Source organism: Ochotona princeps, chromosome 7 (genome assembly GCF_030435755.1).
Source record: "Ochotona princeps isolate mOchPri1 chromosome 7, mOchPri1.hap1, whole genome shotgun sequence".
NCBI classification, from domain to species: Eukaryota; Metazoa; Chordata; class Mammalia; order Lagomorpha; family Ochotonidae; genus Ochotona; species Ochotona princeps.
This window is the reverse complement of record NC_080838.1, coordinates 17,778,602-17,793,326: the sequence shown is the minus strand read 5'-3', so window position 1 is coordinate 17,793,326 and position 14,725 is coordinate 17,778,602. Positions and strand designations below refer to the sequence as shown.

General features: G+C 43.4%; 1 protein-coding gene across 3 annotated transcripts in view; it reads right to left on the bottom strand.

Annotated features, from left to right (window-relative positions):
• ELF2 (E74 like ETS transcription factor 2) overlaps positions 1 to 14,516 on the bottom strand; it is a 116,294-nt gene extending 101,778 nt beyond the window's left edge. For all 3 annotated transcript variants that reach the window (XM_012927831.3, XM_058666838.1, XM_058666839.1), the window contains exon 1: positions 14,342 to 14,516. The gene's annotated coding sequence lies outside the window, so the exon portion shown is untranslated. The remainder of the gene's footprint in view (positions 1 to 14,341) is intronic.
• Between the last annotated feature and the right edge of the window lie 209 nt (positions 14,517 to 14,725).

The following is a 14,725-nucleotide window of genomic DNA, read 5'->3' as shown; positions in this document are numbered from 1 at the left end:
GAACAGAGCCTCAGAGACTTCAACACAGAACTTTAGAATCCCAGAACGAAAGTCCCAGGAAGAAAAGAGAGGAAACACTATTTGAAGAAATAATGGCCAAAACTTACCAAACTGCTAAAAACTTTTTCATTTGTAAATTCCAGAAATTTAATGTTAGAGAATAGACTCAGTTGAGCAACAGGGCAGAAAAACAAAGTGAAATTAGTCAACAGTGTACAAATTTACTATCAGCAGGAAAAAATTCTGATATGTTACTATGAAGTACAGTGACCATAGCCAACAATAATGCAACATATATTTCTTTTTTTTTTAATTATTTATTATTTAACTTCATTAATTACATTGTATTATGTGACACAGTTACATAGATACTTGGGTTCTCCCACCCCTCCCCAAACCCTCCCACCATGGTGGATTCCTCCACCTTGTTGCATAACCACAGCTCAAGTTCAGTTGAGATTCCCCCATTGCAAGCGTATACCAAACATAGAGTCCAGCATCTTATTGTCCAGTCAAGTTCAACGGCTTCTTAGGTATACCCTCTCTGGTCTGAAGACAGAGCCAGCAGAGTATCATCCCAGTCAATTGAAAGCTCCAACATACCATCAGCAAAAATTTACATCATTATGGAATTAATTGACATAGTAATGAGTAACCAATATGTTAAAAGTAAATGCGAGTTCCCAGCCACCTTCTGTGACCACCTCACCTATACTTCAATTTAGTTTATACACAACATATAACATTCAAAACATAAATGCAACATATATTTCAAAAAAGCTGGGAAACAGAACTTTAAATCTCACCACAAATGATAAATATTTGAGGTGATAGAAACACAAGTTATCCAAATTTAACCAACACATATATGTGCATGTATTGAAATACCACACTGTGCTTACTCCATTATTGTGTAAAATTACTGTCAATAAAAAATTCTACAGAAATTCAATGAACTCAAAATAGCTCAAATACACAAATCCATACCTTAATACATTACAATAGGAGAATGCAAAGTCAAAAACAGAGAAAATCTTTAGAGACAAAAACAGAGTAAAACAACTCAGCAGAAACAATGGTGGCTTTGGGGCTCAGCATCCTAGCACAGCAATTTAAGCACTCTACCTACAATGTCAGCATCCCATGTGAACACTTGCTGGAAATCAGGATGTTGCACTTCCCATCCAGCTCCTTGCTCACATGCCTACGAAAGCAGTGAAAGACGGTCCAAGCATTTGGGCCCCTGAACTCACATGGGAGACCCAGAAGCCTCTGGCTTCTGTTGTTGGCAATAGAGAATGAACCAACAGATCAAAGATCTCTGTCTTTCCTCCTCTCTCTGTCTCTTTACTTGGTAGGTAACTCTGCCTACCAAGTAAACTTTAAAGAGGCAAACAGACACAATGAATACCAAAACCAGACAGACAGACACAATACCAAAAACAAAAGATAAGAAGATGCTAAAAAAAAAAAAAAAAAAAAAAAAAAAGTTAACTAAGAATTCTAAATCCAGGACAACTATCTGTTAAAAACAAAAGCAAATAAAAATAATCTCAGAAAGATAAATCTTTGATAACAGATCTCTCTTATAAGAAATACTTCAGGGACTGGTACGACAGTTTAGTGGCTAAATCCTCACATTGTAAGTGACAGGATCCATGTGGGTGCCAGTTCATGTCCTGGCTGCTCCATGTCCCAACCAAGCTGCCTGCTTATGGCCTGGGAAAGTAGTGCAGCATGGGCCAAAGCCTTAGGCACCTGCACCCATGTGGGTGACCCGGAAACTCCTGGCTCCTGGCTTCAAATCAGCTCAGTTCTAGCTCTCTTTGGCTCTCCTTCTCTCAGTAAATCTGATCGCCTTTCTAATAAAAGTAAGTAAATGTTTAAGAAAGAAAGAGAGAGACAGGGAAAGAAGGGAAAGAAGGGAAAGAAGGGAAGGAAGGAAGGAAGGAAGGAAGGAAGGAAGGAAGGAAGGAAGGAAGGAAGGAAGGAAGGAAGGAAGGAAGAAAGAAAGAAAGAAAGAAAGAAAGAAAGAAAGAAAGAAAGAAAGAAAGAAAGAAAGAAAGAAAGGAAGAAAGAAAGAAAGGAAGACAGAAAAGGCTTCAGGAGGGAGGGTAGAATGGGAAGTAACACTAAGCTCCTAAGTCTGTACTGTGATATAGGTGAAATTCACCAACTTCATATAAATTTTTTTTTAAATACTGGCACTGACACTGTGGCGCAGCTGGGAAATATTCCATCCTGTGACACTGGCCCCATGTAGGTACCAATTTGTGTCCCAGTTTTTCCACTTCCCTTTCAGCTCCCTGCTTGTGGCCTGGGAAGGCAGCAAAGGAGAGCATAAAGCCTTGGGACCCTGCATCCACAAGGGAACCTGAGAAGAAGTTCCTGGCTCCTGGTGTCAGAACAGCTCAGCTCTGGTTGTTGTAGTTATTTGCAGAAGAGAAGCAGTAGATGAAAGACCTTTCTTAGCTCTCTTTCTCTGCAAAATCTTCCTTTCAAATAAAAATAAATAATCTCAAAAACAGAAAGAAATACTCTAGAAAGTTCTCCATACTGAAAGGAAATATTCAGCTTGTAACTCAAATCCATACAAAGAAAAGAGAGCAGCATAAAATGGAAATATGCTAATAAATACAATAAACCACTTATTATTTATTGCCTTCCCATTTCAAAACACATTCAATTTCCAAAAATAGTATAAAACCATATTGTTAGGTTTAACACAAAAATACAGTATATATGATAATGGACCCATATTGGAACAGTTTCTCTGTTATCATATTACATATAAGGACATTAAAAAAAACTCAGCAAGTTTTAAGTTATTTAAAAAATACAGGATATGATCTCCCACTACAAAGAAATTAAATTACAAATTAACAGAATAAAATTTGAAGAATTTTCAAATATTTGGAAATTGAACAACATATTTTTATATACCTTGGGCCAAAGAAATCATGAACTTTGAACTGAATAAAAAAAAATCTAAACGTTTCAAATAGGTGAAATTTAGAAATGTAAATGTCTATGTTAGGGAGAAAAATCTCTATTTGAAAGAACTAGAGAAAGACAAACCAAGCTCAAAACAAACACAGGAAAGAAATGATAAAGAAAAAATGGAAACTGGTGAAATTAATAACAGAATAGGAAAAGAAAATCAGTTGAACCAAATTTGTTCCTTTGTTTTTTAATTTATTTTTGAAAAAGAGCAACAAATCTTCTTTAGCTAGATTGACCAAGTAAAAAGAAAGAGTACATAATATCAAATTAGAAATGAGGGCCCGGCGGCGTGGCCTAGCAGCTAAAGTCCTCACCTTGCACTCCCGGGATCCCATATGGGTGCCGGTTCTAATTCCAGCGGCCTCACTTCCCATTCAGCTCCCTGATTGTGGCCTGGGAAAGCAGTCGAGGATGGCTCAAAGCCTTGGGATTCTGAACCAGTGTGGGAGATCTAGAGGAGGTTCCTGGTTCCTGGCTTCGGATCGGCGCAGCACTGGCAGTTGCGGTCACTTGGGGAGTGAATCATCGGACGGAAGATCTTCCTCTCTGTCTCTCCTCCTCTCTGTATATCTGATTTTCTAATAAAAATAAAATAAATTTTTTTAAAAAAAAAAAGAAATGAAAGAGGAACTTCACTCTGAACAGTAAAAAAAAAAAATCAAATGCTCACACAGGGGAGGGGAGCTGAAGAGGGCTAAGTAGGAGTTGGAGAATGCTTACCAACACAGATTAAAGTAACAAGTTCTAGAGTTCTACAGCACATCGAGCAAGCACAGTTTGCAAAAACATATTAAACACAGAAAATTCAGAAAAGAGAAGCTAATTAGGTACAACTAGAAAGGTAATGAAAAGCCTAGATCCCTGGGTTGGTGGATGCACACTGAGTGTACATGTATGCATATGCAGAAATATTGCACTATGTCCCATAACAATGTTCGTGTATTATGTGTTAATCAAAAAATTTTAAAGTGAAAGATATAATAATGTCATGAATTGTATGTCAAAAAACTTAAAAACATAATTACCAAAATTACACTGAAAATCTGAGCAGACAAGTAACTAGTAAGATAATCTAGAAATTCGCCACCTGGGAACACCCCAGCCAGGATGCTTTCTCTGGCACATTCTATCAGCTTTATAAATCCAGAGATAACAATACCGAACCCTCGTTAATTTCTTCATAACAATCAGGAACACTCCTCAACTCATTCTATGTGGCTATTACTACTCTGATACTAAATCCAAAGGTACTACAGGATAACCGAAGAGCAATATTGTTTCTAAGTACTGACACAAATGTTCTTTAGCAAACCAAATGAAGCACATATAGCAAGACTGCGGGGTTTCCCAAGACAGAATAGCAAGAGTTCTTGCATGAAAAACAGAACAGCCCTTGGGCAATGAACATATCAATAGATCCAGAGGGGGAGAAAAAGCATCTGACAAGAGCCAACGATCCATTCATGACAAAAAAATGAACAAACTAGGAGTAAAATGGATCTTCCTACACCAAATACGCAGCATCAATTTTTATTTATTTTTGTGGAATTTTTACGGTAACATTTTTATTTACATTACAAAGACATAATGGTCTACTAAATAAAGAGTTCAACAAATAAAACAGTGGAAAGGCTACAGATAAACAGGAAAACAGTAAAAGGTTACAGACAGTAATCAATTAAAAGGATGTTCAACTTCAGTCATATAAACTCTGAGATAGTCAAAAAGTCATTAAAATTACACTAACTTGTACTTTTTCTTATGTATTTATCTTTATTTGAAAGGCAGATTTACAGAGAGGAAAGAGAGATCTTCCATAAGCTGGTTCATTCCTCAAATGACCACAAAGGCCAGAGTTGGGCTGGTCCAAGGTCAGGAACCTAGAGCTTCTTCCAGGTCTCCCAAGTGGGTGCAGGGGACCACAGAATTAGGCAATCTGCTACTTTCCCAGGCATTTTACCAGAGAACAGGATCGCAGTGGAACACTCAGGACTCAAAGCAGTGCTCACATGGAATGGCAGCTTCACAGAGGTTTAGCCTTCTGCACCATGGCACTACCCCCAGGATATAGTTCTTAACAATTTGTTTGACATACAGCTTCTAGTATTTAAACAAACAAACAAACAAAAAAACCCTACATTCAGCATTATATGATAAGTCTTCAATCAGAGCCTGCACTGGTTGGAATACACAAGAGTCAAGCCTAAGGTCACCCCAGTTAAGTTTTCTTGGGGGCCTTCCCAACTAGATCAATGGACTTAGAAGCCAGCCACAATGAAAATCACAGGATGTGTGGTCCAACCTAGAGTGCAGTGTCAGGACTGGGCCTCTTCAGCTGCCAATGACTGTGCAAACCCAGATACACACAGGAAACATGACAGCCAGCTCATCTAAGCCAGCAGAGAACACTGAGTGCCTCATCAGAGGATGGAAAGCAGAACAGGTTGGATCACTCTCCTGGCCAAGCTCTGCACCAAGTGCTTGGGTCTAGCATGTACTAAGGTGGACTTTGTCAACCAATCTTGGAAAAATCTTCAATCATGGAAAGATTTTCAATCTTGGAAATATTTTTTTCAGCCTTGGAGCAATGAGATCAACAATATCAGAACTATCAAAACCACTCAAACATACCCTCAGAATACTGTTCGCACATTAGGATCTCTAAGGCATCATCAAATGCTCATCCCTCCATCCCCAAGAGCTGGAACAGCTCCCTTCTCCCTTCTCCCACGCAAACACAGGAGAAAAAATAAAAAGAAAACTGAAACATCTGTCCCTCTATGCCTGACCCTCACCACCCTAGTCCACAGCCTGCATGGAGTGCAACCCTCTCAACTGCGTAGGCAATACTGAAAAAGATAAAAAATTAAAAATTGAATATTGGTCTTTAAGAAGTTCATGGAAATACATTATGAAAAAAAAAAAGCTATGCTCCAAAATAAATTTTTAATTCTACTTTCCAAAAACTTTTTGAAATTTCCTTGGACTTAATATTACAGGACTGAATCTTTCCTCCTAACAATGTAAGAATGCCTTCTTTCTTTATTTCTAACCAATTATCCACTGGCAGTCCTTAGTCACATAAGGAGGAGAAAGCAAAGTATGGAGAAACAAATGTATCTGGTTACAAAGGAAGTAAAATTTTCATCCACAGATGACATGACATTTCACATGCAAAATATTAAGGAACTCACTAAAAAAATGAAGAAGTAATGATTTCAAAGACCTAAAGACAAATATGTAAAAATAAATTGTTTTCTATATAGTAGCAACAAAATCTGGTATGAGAGGATGGCATTTGGCACAGCAGTTCCCAACCTGGGAGAATCACTGCCATACTGTAGTGTCTGGGTTCAGGTTCCAGTTCTGCTTCTGATTTCCACTTCCTCTTTCTATTACCCTGGGAGGCAGCAGGTGACACCTCTTGTACTTAGTTTCCTGCCACCTACATGGGGACGTGGAGTGAGTTCTGGGTTCCTAGCTTCATCCTGATCCAGTTCAGGTCATTGGTGATATATGGTGATATATGGAAGTCAGTCAGCACATGAAATCTCTCTCTCCCTCTCTCCTTCTCTCTTTCAAATAAAAAAAAAAAAGAAACTTCTAAAAATGTGAAAATAATAACTTCATTCAGAACAGAACTGAAGCAAAGTATAACTGCCGTATATATAAAATGAAAGAGATAAATGCAGATTTTTAAAAAGAAGGAAATTCCACCATGTGACATGAATGAAAGTTGAAGGCATCATGCCAAGTGAAATAAGTGATTCACAGGGCACAGACATGTTCGCAGGGATCTAAAACACAAACTTATATTTACTGAGAGCACTGATGGGGGCCAGGACCTGGAAGATATGGGGGCTAGATGGAAAGAGGAAAACATAAAATTTCAGGGCCTGGCATGATGGCTAAATTGGTTAATTTCAAGTCGCCAAGAGCCAGCACCAGGATTTCATATGGGTGCCAGTATGTGTACCCAGCTCCTCCACTTCCCATCCAGCTCCCTGCCTGTGGCCTGGGAAAGCAGTAGAGGACGGCCCAAGACTTTGGGACCCTGCACCCATGTGGGAGAACCAGAAGAAGTTCCTGGTTCCCAGCTTCAGATCGGCATAGCACCGGCTGTTGCGGCTCACTTGGGGAGTGAATCATCGGACGGAAGATCTTCCTCTCTGTCTCTCCTGCTCTCTGTATAACTGACTTTGTAATAAACTGAATAAATATTTTTAAAAATTTTATCTTTCTTGCTGTCTTTCATTAAAAACCAGTATTTTGTCTATGGCTGACAAAAAAACTTCAGCGAATGTAAGTGCTTTAACTACAATAAATATTTTAAATAAAGTGTAAGAGTTGTATAGTGAAAATTATTAAACATCACTACCAAAGAACATTGAAGACTAATCACTTGAATGAAATTTTCTTTTGTTTTTTTAAGATTTATTTAGTTTTTATCGCAATGTCAGATAAACACAGAGGAAGAGAAACAGAAAAAGATCTGACTGATGGGGCAGGCATGGCTAGACAGAAAAGCAAGCAACAGCATGTGTGTGGGCTGGATAATGGGCCTGGTTGAGTTGAACTAGGCTTCAATGCCCACTGACATGTATGAGAGCTGAATGGGATGTGAGATAGACTGGACTAGTCTGCTGCACTACAGATAGTCAGTATAGTCTGCTGGACTATACTGGCAAGCACGGGAACCAGGGCAGGGGGCAGGCCTGGTGGGGGTTATTGTTGGTCACTCTAACTAGGCTGCAGCTCTCACTGCTTTATGTGAGGACCTAGTGTGGTTGGCAGAATCAGGCTGAAATGCAACACCCATTGGTTCCAATGGAAGACAGGGCTGGAAACAGAACCGACCTAGCAATTGCTAACACCAGCTGATTGGGGCAATGGACTATAACGGGCCCTGTATTTGCAAATACATACAAGAATCTGGTCTGGAATCAGCTCAGACAAAGTTTCTTTTGGGATCTCCCCAATCGAACTGCTGGACTCAGAACCCATGGTGGTGCCATGGAGTGCAAGTGCCAGAGCTGAGCCTCCTCATAGGCTCAGATGGAGCAGTGGAGAGCATAACTAATTGCACATGGAGGATATGGCAGTCTATCGGAACCTGCGGAGAATACCTGGCATCACAACACAGGTCAGAACAAATCAATCAACTACCCCAGCCATACGTTGGCAGTGAAAAACTGGGCAAACAGAGACTCAAAGGTGGACTATGTCAACCAGTGGATTCTGCAGCGACTTCATCATGCTTGGAATGGCAAGATTGGCAGCAATTCAGAACTGTTGAACTATCAAAACCACTTGAGCAAGATCCTCGGGATGGGTGGGAGACTGGGTGGGGATTCTTCCTTTATCTCCCCCTTTACCCCAGATACAGGAAAAAAACAGTGTGGAAATTAATAGTCTTACCCACTTTCCTGTAGCCCTTGAAGCTTTGTGCCCTAATTAATTATGTAAAGATTGTCAAAAATAAAGAAAAAAATGGAAAAAAAGTAAATAATTTTTAAAAATATTTATTTAGTTATTTATTGCAAAGTCAGATACACACAGAGAAAGAGAGACAGAAAAAAGATCTTCTGTCCGATGATTCACTCCCCAAGTAAGCCGCAACAGCTGGAGCTGAGCCAATCTGAAGTCAGGAACCAGGAACTTCTTCTGGGTCTCCCACATAGATCCCAAAGCATTGGGCCGTCCTCGACTGCTTTCCCAGGCCACAAGCAGGGAGCTGGATGGAAGTGGAGCTGCCAGGATTAGAACCGGTGCCCATATGAGATCCCGGCGCTTTCAAGGCGAGGACTTTAGCCGCTAGGCCACGGTGTGCCAGGACCAACAGATATTTTCATATCTAAGTATTAGAAGACTCAATATGGAAAGATGACAATTCTCTCCAACTTGATTTACAGATTCAAACAATTCCCATCAAAACTCTAGCAAACATTTTGCATAAATTAACAGGCCAATCCTTAGATTTACATATAGGACAAAGAATAATTACTACACTACAAGAAATTATCCTAATCAGAACAATTTTAAAAATCAGGAAATTTACACAACTTGGTTTCATAACTTTTTTTTCTTTTTTTCATAACTTTTTTTTAAGGATTCATTTATTTTTGATTAAAAGACAGATTTTACAGAGAGAGGAAAGACTTAAAGAAAGGTCTTCCCTCTGCTGGTTCTCCTCAAGTGGCCACAATGGCCCAAGCTGAGCCAATCCAAAGGCAGAAGCCAGGAGCCACAAGCTTCTTTCAGGTTTCCCATATGGGTACAGCGTTCCAAAGACTTAAGCCATCCTCCACTGCTTTCCCAGTCCATTAGCAGGGAGCTGTATTAGAAGAATGAGCACACACGTGTTGCTGGCAATACAAACAATCATCCTGCAACAGCACCATGCCAGGCCCAAGGTTTCATAACTTACTAGAAGCTACAATAACCAAAACAGGTTAATTAAGGTATAAAGATGTGCACACAAAAAGTCAAACAGTATTGAGAGCCCAGGAACAACTCTACATTTACAACTAATGGGAAACATTAGTCTTCTTAATAAATGGTGATAAAGCCATCTATATAAAAAGATGAATCTAGACCTTTAATCTACATCATACATAAAAATTAACTCATATAGATCATTAAGAATTAATTTTGGAATAAGACTGTGGCATAACAGGTTAAACAGTGCCACCATCCCACATGGGCGCCAGTCCTGAGTCCCAACTGCTTCATTTCCAACCCAGTTTCCCTGATAATGTGCCTGAAAAGGCAGCAGGGTATGACCTGCTCCGCTTTTGGCCACTCCACTTCTGATCTAGCTCCCTGCTAAATGGCCTGGGAAAGCAGCAGAAGGCAGTCCAAACAGTTTGGGCACTGCATCCATGTGGAAGACCCAGAAGAAGCTCCTTACTCATGGCTTCAGATCAGCCTAACTCGAAGCATTGAGGCCATTTCAGGAGCGAACCAGCAGATGAGAGACCTCTGTCTCTCGATGGAAGGCCTCTCATTCTTGCTTACACTCTCTCACTCTTGACCATGATGCATTTCAAACACATAAATCATAAAAATAAAAAACTACAGTGAAATTAACTATTTCACACCCACAAGAATGGCTACTACAACAACAAGACAAGCAACAAGTGTCACCAAGGACATGAGGAAAGTTGGAAGATACATAGATAAATAAACAGACAGATAGATAGATACATACATACATAGGTATTGCTATTAAGAATGTAAGATGGGTTCCGGCGGAGTGGCCTAGCGGCTAAAAGTCCTCGCCTTGAACGCCCCGGGATCCCATATGGGCGCTGGTTCTAATCCTGGCAGCTCCACTTCCCACCCAGCTCCCTGCTTGTGGCCTGGGAAAGCAGTAGAGGACGGCCCAAAGCCTTGGGACCCTGCACCCGCGTGGGAGACCTGGAAGAGGTTCCTGGTTCCCGGCATCGGATTGGCACAGCACCGGCCCGCTGCGGCTCACTTGGGGAGTGAATCATCGGACGGAAGATCTTCCTCTCTGTCTCTCCTCCTCTCTGTATATCTGACTTTGTAATAAAAATAAATTAAACCTTTAAAAAAAAAAAGAATGTAAGACGACATTAGCCACTTTGAAAAACAGTTTGCCGTATCTTTAAAACTTAAATACATGACATGGTAATTCTATTCCCAGGTTATCTACCTAAGAGATCTGATACCATACGTACCATTAAGTCCACATAAAGAATTGTTCTCAAATATACTCAAGAAGTACCATTCAAAATAGTGAAAAACTGGACACAACACCTGTCAAGTGGTCAAAAGACAAAGTGTGCAACTCCATACAAAGTATCACTATTCAGTAATAAAAAGTCTTGAATTACTAATACATGCTACAATAAAGATGAGTCCCAAACACAGCCTGATAGGTCAAATTATCCAAACTGCCAAGGGTTACCATCATACACTATATTATCCCACTTACATGGAATACTAAGAAAAAGCAAATCCATACAAGCAAGATAAACTGCTGATCTTCTAGGACTATGAGGAGACAGCAAAGGAACAAAGATTAGCTGAAGAAAATGTTTGGAGGCAACTAAAATGTTTTGATCAGGCTTGAAGCAAAAGCTTACATATTAAAAGTCACTGAACTGTACACTCAAAAAAGATGAATTTTGTCAAAAAGTTAATACATCCAAGAGAAATGAATACTTGTGCACAATATTCATGGCCACACCATTCACAACAACCAAAAAGAAGAAACTCAAAAGTCCATCAACTGGGGCCCGACAGCGTGGCCTAGCGGCTAAAGTCCTCGCCTTGAACGCTCCGGGATCCCATATGGGTGCTGGTTCTAATCCTGGCAGCTCCACTTCCCATCCAGCTCCCTGATTGTGGCCTGGGAAAGCAGTTGGACAACCCAAAGCCTTAGGACTCTGCACCCGCGTGGGAGACCCAGAAGAAGTTCCTGGATCCTGGCTTCGGATTGGCATAGCATTGGCCGTTGCGGCTCACTTGGGGAGTGAATCGTCGGACGGAAGATCTTCCTCTCTGTCTCTCTTCCTCTCTGTATATCTGACTTTCCAATAAAAATAAATAAATCTTTTTTAAAAATCCATCAACTGGGGCTCGGCAGCGTGGCCTAGTGGCTAAGGTCCTCGCCTTGATCCCATATGGCTGCTGGTTCTAATCCTGGCAGCTCCACTTCCTTTCTATCTCTCCTCCTCTCAGTATATCTGACTTTGTAATAAAAATAAAATAAATCTTTAAAAAAAATCCATCAACTGATGAATGCATAAATGAAATACAAGCCTGGGCCTGGCGCTGTAGTCTAGTGGCTAAAGTCCTCACGTCTTGCACATGTCGGGTTCCCATATGGGCACCAGTTCTAAAGCCAGAAGCCCCTCTTTCCCATCCAGCTCCCTGCTTGTGGCCTGGGAAAGCAGTCAAGGATGGCCCAAAGCCTTGGGACCCTGCACCTGCAAGGGAAACCCAGAGGAGGCTCGATCTGGGAGAGTGAACCATCGGACATAAGATCTTTCTCTGCCTCTCCTCCTATCTACATATCTGACTTTCCAATAAAAATAATTCTTTCTTTAAAAAAATGAAATACAAGCCTATCCATATAATGGAATATTATTACACCATTTAAAGTGAAGCATTGATACATGCTATAACATGAGTGAACTTTGCAAACGTCAGTGAAAGCAGCTAGTCATAAAAGTCCAAATCTTGCATGGTTCCATTTATATTAAACATCCAGATTAGGCATATCTGTAACAATCCAAAAATGATCCGCAGTTGCCTGAGAAACAGGCAATGGCAGGAACGGAGAACGACTGCTAGCAGGTATGGGTTCCTTTCTGGGATGATGACAATGTCCTAAAATTGATCTTGGTGATGACTGTTTAAGGCTGTGAATACATTACAAATCACTTAACTGTATGCTTAATTGTACACTTTAACGATATGTACATTGTATTTCGATAAAGCTGTTATCCATCCAGCCCCTACTCTGCAAAAAATACACAGCTTTTGGGAAGGTAAAGCAATCAACATTGGCAGTTCCCCCCTCCCGACCCAGTCTTACTTAGGGCACAAAAAATTCCAAAGTTATAAATTCTATCCAATCATACTAGAGATGATTGATTTTCTAAATAAGTATGCCTGGAATGAGTGACAAGTATTAATTCAAGGAATTGGTGAAGTTAACACCCTTGGAATATTTGAATTCCAGATGGTCACAGTGTTTCAATTTTCTGCTTCATGTGTTCAACTATTAGGAGATGTCTCAATAATACTAATAGAACACCCTCGGTAAACCACTGCCCTACATAAACTTTAATTATACCCCGGTTCCTTTCAATATAATTCAACAGCTTCCACCTTTTAAAGAAAACTCTTCAACACAAGTAGTCAGAGCTGCCTTGGTAAAGGTACATTCTTCTGTGGCTCTGGCACTAGACAAAGTGCATAATTTGCCTCTTGATCGAGACTCCGATAAAAAGAAAAGCAAATCTGATTATCAAACACAAGATGACTGCCCTCTCCCCAGCGGATTAAAATTTAAACCGTACAAGCTGAAGTTAAGTGTTCGTGAATACCAGAAGAGGCAGGAAATTCTGTGGTTTGACAATGTGGAAGGTAACTCTGCTACGTCTCAGTCACACACTCAATTCACCAAGTGCTACAACTTGAAGAACGGCTACTCTGTAGCAAGTCCGGCTCTCAGAAAGCCCGGGGTGCTGGCACCGGAGAAACGTTTGGAACTGCAATCCAGATTTCCTTCAGTGTTGGGGAATACTTTGTGTCCTTTACTGGCACGGAATAAAAACGCCCAAGCGGAGCGAGAGACGGGGGCCTGGCTGCCTTGCTCGCCAAGCTGCTCCGACAGGCTAGGGAGCGAGCCCTGGCAAAGCCCTCGGCCGGACCCCCTCGCGCGCTCTTACAACAACCGGTAGCGCGGTTCCCGAGGGCCAGCCCGGCAAGGAAACCGATCCACCAGTAAGCGGTCACTGGACGTGCGTGGTACTTAGCCTGTTTCTGTTTTGTTGTTTAAAAAATAGATTCCGATCAGAGCCAGCCTCTCTACCCCCTCCGGGAATAGTGGTAGGCGGCAGAAGGGGGCCGGCCCCAGAGAGCAAGAATAAAAGAACTGCCGCGTACAACCTGTCGTGCAAGCTTGCCGCTGAGGGGAAGGAAAGGTAAGGGCCGGCCATCAGGCCCGGTGGGGAAAGGAAACTGGTGTCCAGTACCCCCACGCCCCAGCTCCTCGCCACTCGGAGCGCCCGGAGGCTCCCGGGTCCCGCCCCGAGCTCGCCGCCCAGCGCCGGCCGCAGCCGCCCGCCCTCCGCAGACCCTCCCAGGACGTGCTTCCTCCGGAGCCGGACCCCCGCCCCGGCCTGAGCGCTAGCCTCGGCGGGTCAGTTCAGTCCTCTAGTCGGCCGAGGGGACTCGCGCGGAGATGTAAACACAAGGGAGCCCAGCTGCGCCGGGGCCCATCCCCCCCCCACACACACACAGACACCCCGGCCCGCGCCGGCTTCCCTAACCCCTACCCCCGCGCCCCAGCTCCCCGCGAGCAAGGCGCGCCGCGCGCCTCTCCCTTCCTCCCAGTCCGCCTCGCCGACCGTTGCCCTCAAGCACTCAGCCCCGGTTTCCCCCGCCAGCGGCCAGCCGGTGTCACCGCCACAGCCTCCGGAAAACCCCTCCGCAAACCCCGGAGCAAACAACACAGGCGCGGGGCGGGGGCGCCGAGGGAGGCGGCGGCACTCGGGACGGCAAGGCTTCGTCGTCGCGCCCGCCGCGCCTCCCCTCCGACCCCAACCCCCCTCACCAGACCCGTCGCCCGCGATCTTACCTGCTCTCCGCGTAGCCCGGGAAGATCGCGGCGTCGCTCTGCCTCCCTCAGGGCCGCGGACCAGCCGCCGCCGCCGCCGCCGTTGGCCGGGCGTCCGGAGGGAGCCGGGGCCTCCCCGCAGCCCGAGCCGCTCCACGGGGAGAGGAGACAAAACAGAGGCGAGGCGCCCCCCGCCCCAACCGCTGCGGCGGCGACGGCGGCGACACAGAGCCCGGCGCGGGCAGCAGTGCTGGCCTCCGCCCCGCTCCCGGCCCTCTCCCTCCACCCGCGCCTCGGCTCCTCCCCCTCGGCCTCCTGCCGCCGCCACCAGGACACTCGAATCCGCCTCCCCCACCCCGCCCGCTCCGGGCGCTCCTCCCCTCCTCACGCGGTAGGGGTGGCTGA